This window comes from Dermacentor andersoni, chromosome 1, assembly GCF_023375885.2.
Source record: "Dermacentor andersoni chromosome 1, qqDerAnde1_hic_scaffold, whole genome shotgun sequence".
Classification (NCBI taxonomy): Eukaryota; Metazoa; Arthropoda; class Arachnida; order Ixodida; family Ixodidae; genus Dermacentor; species Dermacentor andersoni.
The window spans coordinates 185,643,348-185,662,522 of NC_092814.1; the positions used below are offsets into that span (position 1 = coordinate 185,643,348).

The 19,175-nt window shown below is 46.9% G+C and overlaps 1 protein-coding gene across 2 annotated transcripts in view; it reads left to right on the forward strand.

The window, feature by feature from the left end:
• Ddr (discoidin domain-containing receptor 2) overlaps positions 1-19,175 on the forward strand; it is a 723,836-nt gene that overhangs the window by 319,908 nt on the left and 384,753 nt on the right. The window contains exon 4 of one of the 2 annotated variants that reach the window (XM_055062865.2): positions 12,394-12,448. The gene's annotated coding sequence lies outside the window, so the exon portion shown is untranslated. Of the gene's footprint in view, positions 1-10,462; positions 12,449-19,175 lie in introns of those variants that run through there. The other variant, XM_055062867.2, reaches the window with a different exon arrangement.

The window sequence follows — 19,175 nt, forward strand, 5'->3', positions numbered from 1 at the left end:
GGGACCAATTAGGCGTGTCACCATAGGAAAACTATCATTTCGAAAATAATGACGGCATCCTGACTATTTGTTGTTAGGTGCTTTCTATAGGGTGGTTATAGTGCAGGATAAGGCCAGTAGCGTGTTTTTTATTATATTTGTGTAAGAATATGAACACTTGGGGGCTAAGTTCAATTCTTTTTCGTTGTCATTATATGTACAGTGTGTAATTTTTTTTGTGTTTATAAAAATTTAGTAATATAAAAATTACCTCGTCTTATTCCTGACAAATTTTCACGCCAGAAACTACATTGAAAGCAAACTTTGGCAAAGCAGTTTGGAAATGACAGTTTTCCCACAGGTTTTGCTCGGCCAAAAAGTGCAAACTGACAAAAATGAGCTCAAAGATTACAGAACAGGCAATGTTATTTTAAGTGCAAAAATAATTAATCAACGTGCCCTGATCGACAGGTTTGGCCCATCTCTTCAATTCGAACGTGCTCTGCGGCCATTGCTTCAAGTCATCTTCATTTTTTTTTTCAACTTTAGGGCACTCCAGCGCCCTTGTCTACGCTCGCAGACCAGGGCGCCGCTGCCAGTATTATGCCCTTAATTTATTTAGTTGTAACTTTGCGATCTGCTGTACTCTCGAAGGAAGGTCTCCCACGATTGAAAAGCGTGAAAAAAAGCAAGCTTTCAAACGTTGGCATTCACTGCATGTTTGGTTTGTTGCCCTCTCTGCGGCCTCGTCTCGAATACAGTGTTCGTGGGCGCTCTCGTCGGCGTGCCACTGTCACGGGAATTAATTTTCTTCTTGTTGTTGTTTCTACGGCGCAGGTTGCAAAAAGAAAACAAAAAGCTACTTGCTGATGAGCTTCTTTATGCGTCTAGGAATCTAAAGTAAACAAAATGAGCAAAATGCGTTTTTTTTTTTTTCCCGGCGAAAATCGCGATTTGAGCCACGCATCCTCCCCTAAGCGACACATTCTGCGGTCCGCGAACGCTGGCGCGCGAGGAATTTCAAACCGCAGCGCCATAGCCTTTTTTATATATCGCACCTAAACTAATCACTTATGTCGCCCGGCCGCCAAACTTTGGGCGCTGCAGTAAGCAGCTGCGAGTATGTATTGCGTTGCAGTGCGCGCACGCTCACCAGAAGTCCAGCCGCACATGTTTTTTACGAAGGGTTGGACAATATTTGCGTGCCTAACTCGTCTTACGGTGGCGTTTGACGATGTGTTATTTTCTTAGTTATTCTTTTTTTTTTTTGCATTACCAAGATTATGACGGTGTTTTAAGTTTCACCGGCCGTTCCTGTCGCATTCGGAGAGATGTAAATAAGCAATTCGGGCGACAACATTGAAGACTCCGCTCACTTGTTAAAGAAAAAAGAAATATTAATATTAATCAGCATTCTGTCCTTCTAATGATATGTTAGAAAAGGCAATTACGGTCTATTAACTCACCTTTTACTTGCAAGCGGGTTTCGTTCGCTTTGACAAACGAATACAAAATGTCGTCACTAATTAGCAGAATAACGGTTCCCGCCACTGGTTAAGCTCTGCCTTTTGATAAAGATTTTCTCGGAAAGAGGTCGCGCCATACTTTCGCACAACATAGACTCGCAACTTGTCAAAGGGAGAATGGACGTGTTGCTGTCACTCAAACGGGTACGTGGCAGAAATTTAGCAACCAAGTAAACGTAGGACTGATAGCTTCTCTGGGCCCGTATTCACACAACGCTCTTACGCTAGAATATTGTTCGTAAGAGAAAATCTCAGCTATGCGTGATGCTCGACATTATATTAGCGAAGCCGGCCAGCCAATGGCAAAGAGCATTTACGAACGATAAGCTCTGAGAATTCGGTCCCTGTAGCTTACGCAGTAACCTTACTTCACTTTCCTCTATAGCATATAAAGTGAGAAAAAAAATAGTATTGAGTGTTCAGGAAAATCAGGTAATACTTGGTTTCTCGTTTAGTTTGGCGTTACTGTTATATTGGTTTAACCACTAGTTATCAGTGGAGGGACATAGCAATGCATTACCTATCGACATTCGTCATTCTTCGAGAGGCTTGGACAGAGACATAAATAGGGAACGGAACAAAGGCTAATCGGAAGCTCATGTACGGTTTGCTTCCCCAAACACGTTGCAATGATGCAGGGCAGGAGAGTTGTTGTTACTTTTTTTTTTCCTATTGTGCGAAGGGATGGGGAGACAGATTGTGGCGACCGTGTCTTTTAACTTGGCCATCTGCTTTACGTAAATGTACTCACCTGTGTGTGTTCAGAAGATTTCATTCGACAATAATAATAATAATAAAAACTCCTGAGGTCCTTTAATATGCATCCAAATCTGCGGTACACGAGAATTTTTCGCATTTTGCCCCGTCAAAATGCGGCCGCCGCTTATAGGAAACGAACCCGCGATTTCGTGCTCCGCAGGAGAACGTTTCATCAAACCACCATGGTGGGTAATAATAATAATAATAATAATAATAATAATAATAATAATAATAATAATAATAATAATAATAATAATAATAATAATAATAATAAGGGAACGAAATCAACACATAAACAACGTTCACACACGACACTGCGCACCGCAGTTCCCGCCTTCGTGTCAGTATAAGGCTCCGCGGGAAGTGCAGCAGTTTGGGCAAAACAACGCGTTTCTCTCTCCGGTTCTTGTGCTTTGCTCATTAGTGTTTTGTTCTTGCTTTTATGCGCGCCGCATTTCGAAGAAGACAGTAATAACAGTGCCACGGAAGATTACCGGCGCTGCACAATGGATTAGCCAGGCGCGCGATAACCGTTCCCGAGAGGAGGAGGCCACCGAGAGCGCTTGCACGCGCCGCGTGCACGGCGTTCGAAGCTCGAGCGATGGCGGCAGGATGGATGCGCGCTGTCTATACGGCAAAGAATTACAAGGTGCCAGCACGCGAGCTGGAGTTGTTTGGCCGCAAAAAAAAAAAAAAAAGAAGGAAAGAACGATCGAGCGGCGGCTGCCTTCGTGCGTCGGCACACGGGGCCCGCGCTCGGCACCGAGCACGAGGCTTGGCCAACGAAGGCGGCCTCAGTGGCGGAGCCCACGTTCCCACGCGTGGATGTCAAGTAGGAAGGATGACTGAGAGGGTTCTGTGCGTGCCGGCCTCGAGGCGGACAGCCATGAGGCGCTGCATCAACCGCGATGACTCGTGCGTGCTTCAGGTCCCGCGCGCAGATTCCGAGACGGCTACGCCACTTCGTGCACACTGTGCTCTGGCTTTCTTTCTTTTTCCGCCACGCGCGAGTTAGTTACGAGCGAGGGAAATGAGCAACACGCGCGCAAGGGTGGCATAGTAAGCGTTCTCTCATCTATTATTGCCTCGTTTCCGATAGCGCTCCGTGCTGCGAGCTTGACAGCGTTCAGCTGTCAAGCTCGGAGGATGCAGTATTCACGTTATAGACCATAGCGTTAAGTTGCGCAACACTCTGTGCCCGTGATAACGGCGTCACCTTTGACGAGAAATAAATAGTGAACCCAGTAAGTTGTTAAGAAATGATTATATAATGTTCAATAGTTGCGGTTTCTCGGAGGTTTTATGAAAACAGACGAGGAAAAAAAAGTGCACCAATGGACGCGCTACCACTATATATGTTATGGGGCGTTGAAAGAACCACTGATTTCACAAAGGCCAGTGTTGAACCCCGCAGCAGTATACTACGTTTCTAAAACTGACAAGTCGTAATGTCCCGGAGAAACACTTCATATTGTAAGCGCTAGCTACTACTTGCAACTGCAGCTTATTTCAACGAAGGCTGCAGGTGTAGTACGGGTAGCCAGCTATCGCTACAACACAAGCACTAGTTGAGAGTACCGCTTGAGCTCGTTCGTTCCTTTTCCTGTCGTTGTTTTCCTGTTCGCGCCTCACACACCTAGCCCGCTCGCATTGCCTCTCTGCATCTGTCCCTTGCCACTATATACGACCTGCGACTACTACTACGACCTTCTACTTTGGATCACGTTAGGACGTGTAGACTTGAGTTAGATGACGAAGGTACATGAATCGCGGCCACATGCGACGCCATCAATGCAAAGAGGCGTATGCGTTGCTGTAGTTACTGAAATCGACTGACATAAGTGTCCACCTGTAGCGGGAACTCCGGACGTGCCGCTGTTGTGTGACTGACCATCGTACGAAGATCAGAGGCTTGCCCTACGGATCGCTTTAAGGAAATTGGACAACACTTAAGGAAATTAGATATTGGGGCCATTGATTCGTGCGTCTGCGATGTTCAAAGTCACAACGACGCTGCCGCGTTTCTTGACAAGCAAGCACAATGCAGCCTATAGTATAGGACTGCTTCTGACCAAGTAAACGGTTAACGCTTCAGCGTGTGTTGTTGATGCGTGCTGTGAACTCCTCTCCTTCTACTCTTTTTTCAGTCGCCTTTCCTCCTTCCCCAGCACAGTATAGCCAACCTGGCTCAGCCTGTTTGACCTCCATTTCTTTCCGTTATCACTTCCGTTACGCACATCCAGACGCACTTCCGTTATCACCGGATGTGCGTCTGGTTGCACGTCCCTGCAGGTTTCACCCTTTCTCTTTAGCTGAAATTGACTTGATTATGTTCAAATATTCGCTTTGATGATTTGAAAGGGCAATATTTCTCGTATGTGAACGCTAGCCTTCCCTTCGCTAGGATGTAATAAGGACATAATGCACCAGCATTAAGCTACGTAACACTGTAAGCCCGTTATTACGGACTCATGTTTAACTAGAATGGGATAGGCATTTCGTGACTCGAACTAAATGCTTGTCCCCTCGCGGCTGCGCCGAGAACCAGCCGGTTTAAGTTCAGCCGTATAGGTTCTCACATTACAGCGTGCGCTGCAGCCTTGCCTCGTAGTTCCCAAATCGTCGTGATGCTGCCGCGCACAAGCCCGAAAAAGAGAGAGGAAAAAAAAAAAAAACAATTGTCGAAAGAATTTTGCTCTGTACCATCATGCGTGTCAACGCGGTGGCAAGACAGCAATTCATCATTTCATCGTTTCCCGAAAGTAGCCGATCCCGCGCAACGGAGAGCCGCATGGATAAGAAGCTTGGGCTTGGGGAAAAAGGGGACTGACACTATAGGGTGGTTTGTTCTAAACAATTCACTCGAGACGGCTTCTTTTTCCCGGCGAGTAAACCATTACTTTCTTTCTTTATATTGTAAATATGTTGCTGGCGTTTCAAGTCGCGGAGTGTACCTTTTTAGGCAGGTGCTTCCATTAATTACCCGAACTACTTCTGGTTAACCTACCTGCCTTTCTGTGCAACCTTTCGCTCTCTAGTGATGTACACTTTAGCTTCATTTGGTGTGGCAAGTTTAGTTTTATGCCCCAAAATCAGTATTACTAAAGCTTTAATCAGCAGGAATATTCTCGCTAAAGTACTTTTGTCCACAGGCACTGATAGCAGGAACGATAACTAGCTCGGAAGGTCTGAAGTTGATCATGACACATGTTATGCCGTGAGGCGACATATCTTTTTGATAGCATGCTTTAGTTTAGCGTGCTTTAGTTTAGCGTGCTTTAGTTTAGCGTGCTTTAGTTTAGCGGTGTAAACAGGAAATGTTGTTTTCTCATTCAGCGCGGTGAGTTGTCACTTTATTTGCTCGCAAGAAATTCAGAAGCAACTGCAAACACCGCCGCTCCATGTTTCGAGCATTCGGCCTGGCCACAGGACCGCTAATTGGCTTTCCGACATCGTGCACACATTCAAATTCATTTACAACTGTTTCGGTTCGTCTCCAAGTCATGTATTTACACTAATACAAGTGGCATTGCTCAAATTAAACCCCCGCTAAATTTCGTAAACCTATTGGAAGAAACTCAACTTAGTCCGATTGGTTGTTATTCACTTCTCACGTTTCACCGGGCTTTGAGAATTCCTACGGGCGGCGGATATCTGCTGTGTTCACCAGCCTGGACCCTATATGCCTCGAACACTGCGTACAGCGAGCACGAACAAGCGCAAGTCATCATACGCGGACTACCTTGCCACACGGATAAGCGACAGACGTTGCGTGCCTATATACTGTGGGATGCTTGTCATATACTGCAACACGATTCACAGTGCGGAGAGGCCTATATGAAGGTTGAAAACAGACAAGCATCGAGCAGTGGAGAAACGCCGCGGACAAGAGCTTCCACCTTTCAGAGGCCCGGCACGCACAAACACTTCCCTTTCTCAACCGCTGACTCGAATGAAATACTCTTTGTCTTCAAAAAAGACTGATGCCGCTCGCTAGGCAGGTCTGACGTTTACACGCACAGCGCAACGATTTCTGCCGTTTCATCGCAGAAATTCTCGAGACCGATCAGAATAAGGTAATCGGCAGCAAGGACCCTTTCGGCTTTGACGAAACACCTCGATTACACGCCACGAACGGGAAATTTAAGCGGAGCACTAAGCGAAAGAGCCGCCCTTAACCTAGATGTCGCAGCCATCTTTGTTTATTTGTACAGTTTTGCCAGCGCAAGTAACGGATTCTGGAGTTGCCGATAGAGCGCCTATTTGTTGAATAGTTTCACGTTCTGCAAGGTTTCAGGGAAAACTAAGAGTCGAAAAAAAAAAAGGGGGGGGGGGGGAGGATCAGCACGAGTGGGGCATAAGGCCATCATGCCTCCAAAAGAAGCTCAAAAACTGCAGTCTCCAACTTTCACAAGAAGACAGTCATCATCATCATCATCATCATCTGGGAGGCTACGAACCTTCGGCGCCACAGACGTGAAACTTCAACTGCATTTAGATAAACAAATGATTTGCCTGCTTTAATCAGGCCACAGTCAATCACTCTCGCTACAACTGACCGGTGAAGGTGTTAGGCTGCTGAGCACGAGGTCGCGGGATCGAATCCCGGCCACGGCGGCCGCATTTCGATGGGGGCGAAATGCGAAGACACCCGTGTACTTAGATTTAGGTGCACGTTAAAGAACCCCAGGTGGTCGAAATTTCCGGAGTCCTCCACTACGGCGTGCCTCATAATCAGAAAGTGGTTTTGGCACGTAAAACCCCATAATTAAATTTTTTTTTAACTGACCGGTGAACCATTTGTTCGTGCGAAAAATGTGGCATAATTGACATAGGAAATTGTCATCAGTTGCGCCATCGCATCATTTATCACTGCATTTACCTGGGGCGCCATGCTAAGCGAGCCACCAGGCAAACCTCTCCAGTTCTCTTCCAAGTCTCTTCATGAATCAATTTATGATACACTCTATAGCGCAATACGTACTTATTTATCCGCACTTTGTGCGCTGCTTAACGTCGCAAGGCATATAATGATGGTCCAGAAAAGGGAATGTCAATAACTGTAACAAGTATTTTTGTAACTGAAGCATCGAGAGTAATGGAGAGAGCTAGACGTTGCGATATTGGTGCATGCTGGCCTGCACAGACGCGACAGAAGCGACAGATGAAACCTTGAGAGCGGGCGAACTATTCAGTTTTCCCACAAGCTCTCGCGGCGTTCTTGATGCACGCGAGACTCGCGCAATGAACGCGCTATCCTACTTAAAAAAAAAAAAAAAAAAGCACGCTTACGCTTCCCCACGGCGTGGAATATCTCGCCAGAAGCTCTGGGGACACAAATGTTCAGACCATAGATCGACGCGTTTTATGAATATTCATTTAATTTAGAGGCGTATTCAGGCACGATGGTTCGGGAAATTTTGGTTTGCGCTCTTTGGGCCCGCCATAAAAATGGCCGGATGAGGCACGCGCGCCGTGGTTTTCCTTCAACTAAGCAAGCGTTCAAATATAACACGCTGGGCACGCCCCCTGCGTGCGCATCTGTTACCGTGCCGTTTGGCGCGAGCCTGCGGGCGGCCCAACACGGCGGCACATTAGCCGCATGTGCGAACGGCCCTGCAGAAACGATGGCAGGTGCAGCAGCTCTCGCGGAGCGCTCCCGTTTCTGTTGTTGCGCGCGCGCAATCGCGCGGGCCCGCGCCGCTGCTCGGCAGCAGCGAGCACTGCGCGCTCACCGGCGAGCAGCAAGAGCCCGCTGCAGCCGCCGCTTCTATGCCCGAGCGGGGCGATGGGCGCACGCAATGGCGCGCTTTCCGGATGGATTTTGATAATGGGCCCGGGCCTCGGATGTGCGTGACAAGGCTTGCTTTGCTCGGAAAGATGCTTCCTTTTCTCGAGATGGGCGTGTTTCTATCAGGAGCGCCCGGGCGGCCCGACGGCTCTCCCGCCGCAGCGCCCGTAATTCTAGACTGCGGGATATAAAACGGCGGCGCCGCGAAATTGGTGGCGCTCTCCCGGACGGGCAGTGCGGATATGCGCTTCACGTCAGGCTGCGTTTGTTTCGTTTCTTCTGCGAAGCGGTTAAGGCGGTCAGGCTGTTTGCTCTTTCCGCTTGCATCCTCTTTAGAGACTGTTTCAAGCTTTGTCGTGCCAGCGCGTGCATGCATGCGTGAGTGTGTGTTTGTGTATGCAAGAGAGAGGGAATGAGAGAACGGGAGAGAGAATGTATCTGTCAGGGTGCTTAGCTAAGGCACGCGCAGTTCTTGCCTCTGTACGTGTAGACAAATGTCGTTTTTTATTTGTCTCCGTGTGCAAATGCCCGTTTACGAGCGCGGACATTTGCGTTTCCCTTTGGCGAAACAAAGGAAACACGATGTGGAGCACAGAGTTACTCTGTCCACGGAATTCGGGCTCTTACAGGGTGCTTTCGCCGGTTGAATAGCGCAAGTAGTAAGTTTTATCCATGAATGTTTTCATTGTAATGCCAAAGCGCTTGTCAACGACGGCAAGCTTCACCGCGCATTGTTTTGCGAGACACCTATGTTCATCCGACTCACTAATCAATTCGGCGTTGCAATTTTTCAAAATTAGAGGCACTTAACCAGGTCAAAATGTAGTAAATAATAGCGCCATCTCCGCTTATCTTGCTCAACTGTGCGCACTATCAAAGTGGAGTATACCTTTTCCTAAATGCATGCGATAGGAGGAAACAGTAGCGATATAATCTCATCGCTTAGCTTTAACAAAGCTGGGCCTGTATTCGCAGAAAAAATTCTTACACTCGAACTACTCAGCCAATTGTGGCATTGAAAATAATATTAGCAAAGGTGGCCGACCAGTCAATGGGAAAAAGAACTTGACGTTTTCGGCCCCTGGTGCTGTTTCTCATTGCCCGCCTGCCTCTACTAACAATATGTCCGACTACTTGATTAGCTAACACTACCTCTTACGAACAGTTTTGACGTAAGAACGTTGCTGCCAGTAAGGCCCGACGTTCTTTGTGAGCGAAATTTCGTGCCTAAATGACCACTCCAAGAACCTCAGCGAACGCGTAGCCAACCAATATGGTAAATGTATTTCTCTACGTTGCATCGTTGGAGACGTGCCCGTATGAATTAAGGCAACCGTTTACTTCCTTACTGATCTTTTCGCTCGTGGCAAGAATAATCGGTGGCATGGATGATAATTGACCATCGTATTTCACAAGTAAGCCTAATCACTTAGTCATCTCGCTACCACAAAGCAGCAATGACTCTTCAGCGCTGCTTACGATGTAAAATGATGAAGAGAGAGATAACAGGTTAAAGTAGCGTCCCTGCTCAATAATTGCGATTATAACGTCTCGAACCCAGCTCATTTGCGGTATTTGAAAGGGGGCTATTTGAAAGTTACGCCAGCTGGATGTCTCTTGATGGGTACCGTAAATGACTAGTTTCGGTGGAGCTTCCTGGAAATGATGCGAGAGAAAAGAAACAAGGAAACGATCGACTGCGCTGGGTTAGTAAACGGCGGCCGCTTTCACATGACGAGCGTCTGCGTAATCGCGCGCGTTTCTTTACCGCCAAGGTCAGATTCCCCAAAATCGGCGGTGATGCCGGGCCTCTGGACGTTAAGCTTAATGTGCTCGGCTATATAGGGCTGCTGTTACAAGGCTGTAGTCTTTTGTGGCGAAAATCAAGCCTCCGCTTGTTTCAATTTCTGACGGCGTCCGCGCTGTTCAGACTGAGTTAAGTGCACCGCTGGTTCTCATTGACACCAGCGATGCCGTGGGCAGTCGTCGGAATTGTTAGGACTTGTTCGTGCGTTCACTGGGCGGTGAAATAACAGCATATAAGTAGCGATCGAAGGGGTAGAACTTCGCGTCCACCTTGTCTGTTGTGGCAGGGAAGACAGGTGAGCGATACGGGGCTATTCACCCGCGGCAACGCGCAGAGCTATATGCTATGCACCGCGATGCGTCGTTCGCTGCAGCCAACCCTGCGTGCGCCCCCGCCGCCCTGTTTCGCGGCTGTTACGGGATGCTGCTCCTGTACGGGGCTCATGATCCGCGGTGACTCTCTGTCATCGTCGAGGTCTCGCTGGACCAAAGCGGTTTCTTGAGCACGTCGCTCTTTACTCGCGCTTATTATTATTACTTTTTCCCCCTCTCCCCATGTGCCCGTCTGCCACGCGTTCTACCGCGAAGCGGCAGAGAAGCGCGACTAATAGCGGCAGGAGCGCCGCCGTCCAAATGGCCGCGGCGCGAGCCATAATCCACAGGGCTCGAGCGCGGTTATGATAAGGAGTCTGCGCCGTATACAGAATGCGACGGGCCGCGAACGGTGGCGCAGACACAGTGGTTATTTGAATTCTACGCCTGATGAGCGGGGAGGAAGAAGAGGCGTCTCTTTTTCTTTCGCTTAGCCCTCCGCCCGCCGACTCATTACGCCTCTCCACTGGGCGCTTATCCCGTATACACGCAAGTTACGTGCGCCGGCGCGTTTCCATGGAAGCATCTGCCGCTGTTGACGCGTCGTTAGCTTTCGTTTGCTTTATCTTCGGCCGCGCCTTTCTCTCGGGCGACTCGATTGCTAAACGACCCGCGCGGGCTTTCGAAATCCGGTTCCCCGCAAGTCATGACGTGCAGCCAGTTTTGATGGCCGGCGAAAACGGAAGGGCGCTGTTAAGCTCGTCACCACTCTCATTAGCTCCCCCAACGCGATCGCCAGTTCTCTCTCCCTATCTTCTTTTTTTTTTCCTTTTTTCGCTTCGATTCCGTTTACTAGGTTTTTTTTTTTTCCCCTCGACTCTGAAACACTCTGGCTGTCATTATCTTTCATAATTAAACCAAGTGTTTGCTTGACCAGGCAACATCCCCGTGATGTTCATAAAGAAACAGAACGCATTTATTATGAATTTTTCAACCTTTGTTCGATGCTCACGATAAGTATTCATTTTGTCAGAACACCAGTATTTCGCTGTGACTTCTACAACTGCAATGTACGATTCTGTGCTAATAGCTCGATCCAGTGCGTGGAATAAAATACAGTGATCATTAAATTATATTTCTAAGTGGTACGTTAAATGTCTTTCTTAGGGGTGACATATAGGGACCCGTGGCATTTGGATACTTTTTTTTTTAATTTGATGCGACATTAAGCGATTTCCTAAAAAAATACTGATAAATACCAGGTGCTTAATTCACAAATATCTTCGTTCATAAGTGATCTTTGCTAATAGCTGACAGCATTTGCTAATGATATGCCCGGAACCGTAACTGGCAGGAATTGCCTATTACGAACAATTTTAGTGGAAGAGCTTTTTTGTGGATACGGGCACAGGGGCTGAATTCATGCAGGTTGTCGTTCCTGAGTGCTCCTCGCCATTCGCTGGTCGCCTTCCATACTGATATGTCCAGCATCAGCATTGGCTGTAATTTTGTTCTTATGTACAAATGTAGCATAAGAGGTTTTTTTTTGTGTGTGTGTAAATACGGGCCCAGTACTTGAGCGAGCCGTGCGAGCTCTCGAAATTAACTAATTATATAGTATAATTTTGGGCTTGTTGGTTCAAGATCTGCGGATTGTATAGCACAGACGAAACGACCACAAAAAGAAAAAAAAAGCAACAAAGAACGAAAAGAAAGAAAGCAAGAAGGACAAGACGACACAGAGCGCCACTGTGTCATCTTGTGCAACTGTGTCGTGTTGTCCTTCTTTTTCCGTGGTCGTTCCGTCCGCACTACACAATCCGAAGATAACTATTCAGAGCATTAACACTGAAGGGTACGCGCGATAAAAGCGATGCGATAAATGCAATGTCTGTTTCGGGAATAAGCCTGTGGTACGCAGGTCTACCTCAAAAGTTGTGAAAGCCCTCAGATCACTGCATACGTACAGGAAACACAGCAATCAATCTTTCTTATGCTATCAGTAATGCTTTCTTATGCTTGAAATTATACTGTCAATAATTGTCATTACATTTTCAAGTATTTAGACCATGAAATTGGCGATGAGAAGGAAGTAAGGGGGTTCGAGTGGCTCGTCAAATTCATTCATTTGTCCCGTTGCATACCACTTGCATGACGACTCTCGACCCGCAGTAAAAAAAAAAAAAAAAGTACTAATTTTGTCCCTTTGCCTCTTTTCAGGTTCCAGCCCTCGTTCTCGCCTGCTTGAAGCTTTGTGGCATATCTGTGCTATACTGTAAGTGTGGTTATTCTGCCTTTGCGCACGCCTGTGTATCTATAACGCGGATGCAAGCAGATAAGTTTGTCTGCCCTAAGATGAATAACTAAATCAATAAATAACTGGCAATTTCTACCAAAGGGCGAATCATTCACAGCCATAGCAAGGTACAGTGTTGCGTTTGGATTAATTCATTTGGACCGCTTCTACCCTGGGATTGAGCTACCGATAAGGTTTGCTCCACAGTCCATGAATGTTCGAGGAGTCCAACCCAACCGAATGCCCTCTTACATTTGTACGCACCCGCCGTGGTTGCTCAGTGGCTATTGTGTTAGGCTGCTGAGAGAGAGAAAAAAGAATCCTGTGTGAACATATGATCTCGGATCACAGATATCTCCAAGGCACACTGACATGTTATCGGGATCGCGCATTAAATTCAACGGAATTTTTTAGCTCGTTGATTTTCTTGATTTGGACATGCAGTATGTTTCATTGGGTGTGGTTCTATTCTTAGCCAATTCTCCAGAATAGGTATGTGCCACTGTAATACAAGGTCTACAGAATTTTTAAATGCAGCTAGATATGTCACGTACTTGCCTGTGCCATAAACATGCATACTTCGCCTATCCCCCACCCCAGTGCAGGGTAGCAAACCGGAAACTCGCCTCTGGTTAACCTCCCTGCCTTTCCTCTCTCTCTCTCTCTCTCTCTCTTAGTTCTCGTAGCGTCGCTGTCTAGGCATCTCACATTGCACATCCGCCTGACTTGCTCCTTGCATTTCGGCATGGCTTGTGAGTGGTGTCGTGCATGAACACAAAAAATTGCACGAGAGTAAAGTTGTGACCCGCGTGGTGGATAAACATAAACATTGCATGAGTTTATAACCGTAGCGCAGGTTGAAAGGAAACACAATTACACATATCACCATTAGTTCTAAAGCACTTAATTAACTACTTCGTTAAAGCTTCGCTTCACATGTAGGTTCGAACATGTGCCTTGGATCTGGGTAATTTTTTCTTGATAACTTTTGTCTCTTGCACTTCTTTCATTAAAATGGCCGCACCTCTTGATAACTTCTTGTATCGCTTTCGTTCTGCAGGAATTCAACGCGGTAATTTTCAGCTCAGCCAGTTCGTGTGTTGGCCAAGTTCTCTATGCTTTCGACTTATCTCAGTGTTGCGATTCCCCTCTCTTTAGAGGGCTTCTTTTTTTTTCTATATGTGTTTATCCATGTTTCCACACCTACATCGGTTATTGAATTATGACTACGAAGTAAGACATGGGAGCCCACTTATTCTTTATATTGCTCCTTGCGTGATTCACACCTTGGTGCGCTGGCAGTAGGATACTGAGATTTTCCTATTTCCCCGTCGCTTCCTACTTCATCATCTTTTTTTTTCGCAGCAGAGAGATAAACGAAGAGGGAAAGGTACGTAGGTTAACCGAGGACGTACCCAGTTGGCTGCCCTAGACTTGGGGAGGGGGAAGGGGAAGAATAGATAAGAAGGAAAGAGAAGAAAAATAATGAAGACTCCGTCATTGTGAACACAGCTGTAGGGGAATGTCTGCTGTCAGAAGCGTTCGTACAATCTAGTAGCGTTCAAGAAGTTCAGAAGGGCTTTTGCGTTCGTTGGATGCAAGAATGCATAGGCCATGGTCACAGGATCTTCTCCTGCGAGTTCACTCTACTATCTAAAATGCTAAGCATATCTTGTAAAGTGCGTCGTTCAGTTTCAAAGGTTGGGCAGTGACACAGAAGGTGCTCCAGAGTCTCATCGACCCCTCTCCCCCCTTAAATTGCACGCCGCACTGTTGTCCTTTGCTATCAGGAAATAATAGGCATTTTTGAATGCGACGCCCAACCACATACGGCACAATAGAGTTGTTTCGCGACGGGGGAGTTGAGGTGGCAAGCGAAGTAGCAAGTTAGGGTGGGAGTGCAATAGCTAGTGTTCCAGTATTGATGTTCGTGGCCGAGAAATAGCCGGCGGTGCAGATGAAACTAGCGAGAAAGAACAGTGGTAAGATAGAGCCATGCAGCATAAGCACAGCAATCGCTTCACTTGTGAGGGAAAACGAAAAAAAAAAAGCCTTGAAAACATATACTTATGTATTGCAATTCAGCCATCTTGTATAAGTACTGGGAGCGATCGCTGTCAGCAAGAAACAGATTTTTCTTTTTATGTAACATTAGTCAGCACTTTGGGATCAAAAATTTTGCTACCCGCAATTGTGAAACCCAGTCTCCCGCGTAAAGTGACAAGAAAAAAAAAAAAGAAACAACGTAAATGTGGTCGACGGATCCAGTTGAGCAACTCTACCCGCCGGTTGGGATGACGACCCACATGGCGCAGATGACGTGGACGGATGATTTGCAGCCCGGGGCATGTTCACAGAAGGTGTTACAAGTCTGCCTCCTGTACTGGTGGGTGATACAACAGGCAGTGTGAAGAGGCGTCAGTATATACCCGCTGGTAATGCTCTCTCAGCCACCATTAGTTTTTATTGTACTCTTGGTAAAGGGAACCACATCAATCGGGTCCAACAAACACTCTTTGCTCTCGAACAAGCCCAAAACGGCCCAATTTTCTTTTGTACTCTTGAGGCCATCATAATGTCGACAACAGAGAAAGCAGTCGAAGGGTAGTGGTTGCAGAAAAAGCAGCATCGATCAAACAGGTCCATGACGCTGCTTTTCTTCGGCTGAGCGCTGTACGAAGGAGCCTGTGTTCCTTGGGTCGCCGTCGACTGCAGCAAACACAAAATATTTCTGTTAAGCTATTTGTGTTCGATCCACATTCCAGCCTTTCAGCGTTAGTGCTAAAAGATACCTCCTAGGACTCGTACTTCAGCGGCCGCTGTACAAGTGCGCACGCTCGCACGCAACAAGGAGCGTTGCGTCATTAATGACGCGACTCATGCCAGCTATGGAATGACTGCTACTTGGGGTTTCTCATATAGCCCTTTAGAGCGAAAACAATACGTTGCACGCCGGTCCTAAATACATAAAGCTTACCATAATTACGCGTGCACTATATTCACAAATCCCGTATAGTCAAAATCTATTCCAGGATATATCTCGCCCCCCAACTTCGTTTCTTGCCCCTTCATTAGGAACATTGTATAGAGTTAGAAGGTCACTGTGATGTGTAAAGCGGCATACGCATAACGTTGCTTGCCGTGTACTTACTATATATGCATAATGACCCGAGAATGCCCAAAGCATGAAGCTGTCACTGGTTTACCGCACGACGAAACGATGAGCCCACCAGCGGGTTCTTTCGACATCCAGGATGCCGTGCAAACGTAGCCCTCTCTTTCCGTCTTACCTACTTCCGCCTAAGATGGAGATAGAAAACATCAAGGCTGGCATCCGCTTCGTGACGGGAAGCGACAAGAAAGGTGGCCGCGCTTTTCCGTTTTCCTGCGCCGGCGGCCCTTGTCACGATTAAGCACGCGCAGCGGCGTGACACTCGCGAACAAATTTCAATATGAAGTGTCACAATCTGTTTACCCGTCGCAAATCGCGGCGGGCTGTGATTAACGAGCGCTGGGGAGCCTCGCAGGACTGTGGGCAGCGAGCACTTAGCGACCGAAGAAGTTAACGCTTTTCTAATCACCCCGTGTGGCTCTGACTGGCAAATGGATTAGAAGTCCTGCTCATTCTTTTTTTCTCCTCCTTCTCTCGCGCTCTTTCATTTTCATCTTGTATCTCTCGTTATCCGTCCCGTATCTTTTCTTCTTTTTTCTTCTTCTTTCGGCAATTATTCTCTAGCAATTCCCGTAACGGCGCGCACCATCCGGGAAAATGGGATAAAAATTACTCGGTAATTGTTCCTAAACGACAAAAGCTTTATTTACGCTTTGTTGAGCATTCGCGGGAACCACTTTTAACAGAAAAAAAGGCTACCAGAGGTGGAACGTAATTTCAAAACTGCGCACTTTCTTTTATCTCTCTCTCTGCCCCGAGAGAGCCAGCAGCTCGCGGCCGTTTTATTTCTCGCGCGATTTCGCTCCTTCTAAAGTGCGCGCAGACTATACCGTGCCGCAGTAGCGCGCGTAGGGAGCGAGCATCGGGACGTGGCAACGCGATTAAAACGCTTTCACGTCGCACTGGGTCAGGGAAATGAGGAGAGCCGCGAGGGGACGGCAGCCCCGGCGACACCAGAACGAGAAGCGTAGGCGAGACAAACAATCCACTTCCCTGCCCGCTGGAAATCCCCGAGTTTTCCGGGAATTGTACGCCGATGTACAGGCGTGGCAGAGACAAGAAGTGCACGTTCTGTTTCTTGATTTCCTTAGCTCGCTCTCTTTCTCTCGCTGTCTCAGTCCTTTTTGTCCTTTGCCTTTATGTTAACTGCGTTCATTTCGAATGGACTGTCCGTAGAGGAGAGACGCGGACAAAAAAAAAAATTAAAGCAGGAAAAAAAAAAAGGTGAGCCTTTAGTGCGACTTGTCAGAGTTGAAAGGGACGCGTAGAGATAAGATCAAACAGAAAAATAAGAAAGACATGATAAGAAGAAAAGAGAAAAAGAGCAAGAAAAAATAAAAAGAAATTGTGTGGGGGGGTGGGTGGGGGGGGGGGGGGGCAGAAACGAGCAAAGCTCGAGAATCTTGCTTTCCAAGTACTCGCCCTCTGGCTGTCTTAATTCTTTTTTTCGGTATATTTTATGGCGTTCACCCAGAACGAGCTTTTACGGGGGGGCAGTCGTATTAAAGAAATCTCTCCAACTTTCGTACGCATGTTTTCCCATTTTCTGTGCCTGTAGCTGTTGCCTCCCCGTCCTTATTTTTTTTTTTATGCGGTGACATTCAACGGTGCAAGTGCTTTTTAATGTCGTGCATGAGTGACTTTCGAGAATGGAGTGGGAGTCAGTGGGAGGACATAAAGCCACAGGACGGCAAAAGGTCGTTCTATTTCCATGTCTAAGGGCCCCTTAATTACTCCGTAATTATGTGACAGAACACCAGAGTCGGTTACATCTGCGAGAACACGCAAGCAGACGGTTTCAAAGAATGCACAAGTGGAGAGGGGGGTTGAGTGCGCGCTTGTTCGAGGACGAGCTCGCGGCTGACGGTGCCCCTAAGACAAAAAAGGTACTAATTTGAATTCAGAATCAGGATTCTCTAAATGATGAAGAAAAAAAAAAGAGTCACATAGGATCTTGTATTCTAATTCCTTTCACTCCCTGAACAATGGTCTTTGAAAAATGAAACGTCGCAATTTCGAGTTTTTGTCTCGTGGGAAAAGGACAATAGAACCCGTCCGATGCTCTTGGCGAGGCATAAAACACAAATGCATTTGTCTTTCTTTTTCTTCAGTGTATTTGAAAAAAAAAGAATTTTTACTCTTTTTTCAACAAGAATTTTATTATTAGTTATTTTATGCAGTGACTGCACATTAGTGGGGCAAATAAATACGATGAGACGAGTTCTTAAGCACTGTATTCGTACAAAGAGCTTGCGCTTTCTCTATGAAGAAACGAACGAGCCCGTTTTTAAAGTTGTCCTTGGCGCATTTGCTTGTGGGGTTTCGGTTGTAACTGCCAGGCGCCCTCAGAAGAATAAGGAATGCAATAGAACAAATCGACAGAGATTAGGTTTGCACTGAAAAATACGAATGATTTGTTCTTATCAGTTTGTAAAAGAGGCGCGCTACGAGACATGTGTCTAAACAACAACGTATACAGTATATAGCAATATTCGGCGAAAATAACTCAGCTTCTCGGATTTATTGGCACGCTTTCATTCAATGAAATTAAATCGGCACCTATAAATTTTAAAAAAGAAAACAGACGGTATGACTTTTGCAGCATTGATTCGTTTACTGCCATGTGCAGTTAATTAAAGAATGTGTTTTCACTTGCCCCGTTTCTTTCACTGCTGTTGTACACGCTTCCTCGTCACTCTTCCGTGTGAGGCGAGTTGTCATTTGGTCCGAGGTTGATGCGGTCGTGGCGGCCGATTCCCACAGCTTTCCATTACCCAATATTTGACACTCAATTACGCGAACTAAGAATGCCTCACGCTTTGGGGGATCCGCTATTCACATCTTCATATCTTGGGCTCTCTCCATAATAAATCTTATCTCTGTACCACTTGCCGTTCGCACGTGACCTTCTACTCTATGCTGACGAAATAAGCCTAGAGTTACGTAACGTTGTGTACTACGTCTCTTACCAACAAACCTGGATTCCTAAATTTACACTGCCAACAGCAGTTAACTCTTTGCACCAGGCGACTGAATAATATTTACTTCGACAGCGGTCGAAAACTCGAAATTGTGCTTGCTGTGTCCGCCCGTCATTTCCCTTGCGCTGGTGATGAGGACAACGTCATCGTCTAGTTTTCTTCGTCAGGCCAGCTCTTCGTCACCGGCTTTGCGCTCGCTATTTTGAAAAGGACAACGAAGCTTTGCCCGCCAACGATGCTGAGGATCGTTGATTCCGCAGCAATGTGCATTCAGGCAGGGAACGAGCCAACTGCTGTGCTGTCGCTCAGTAATTTGTTCGGGGTTTTGCGCGCCACAAATACTGGGAGTGGTGCCTGGGCATCTGTTTCGGTGCGTACATCAGTACAACGAACGAAGACAACGTAATGCGCATCGCGAAGGAATCCCTGAGAAGATGGCGGCGTCCACTGTGACAGTCTGCTGCTTTTGGGTAAAGAGTTGGGGAAAAATGCATAGAAAGGCAGGGAGGGTAACCAGAGGTATAGTTCCGTTTGGCCACCCTGCACGGGGGGT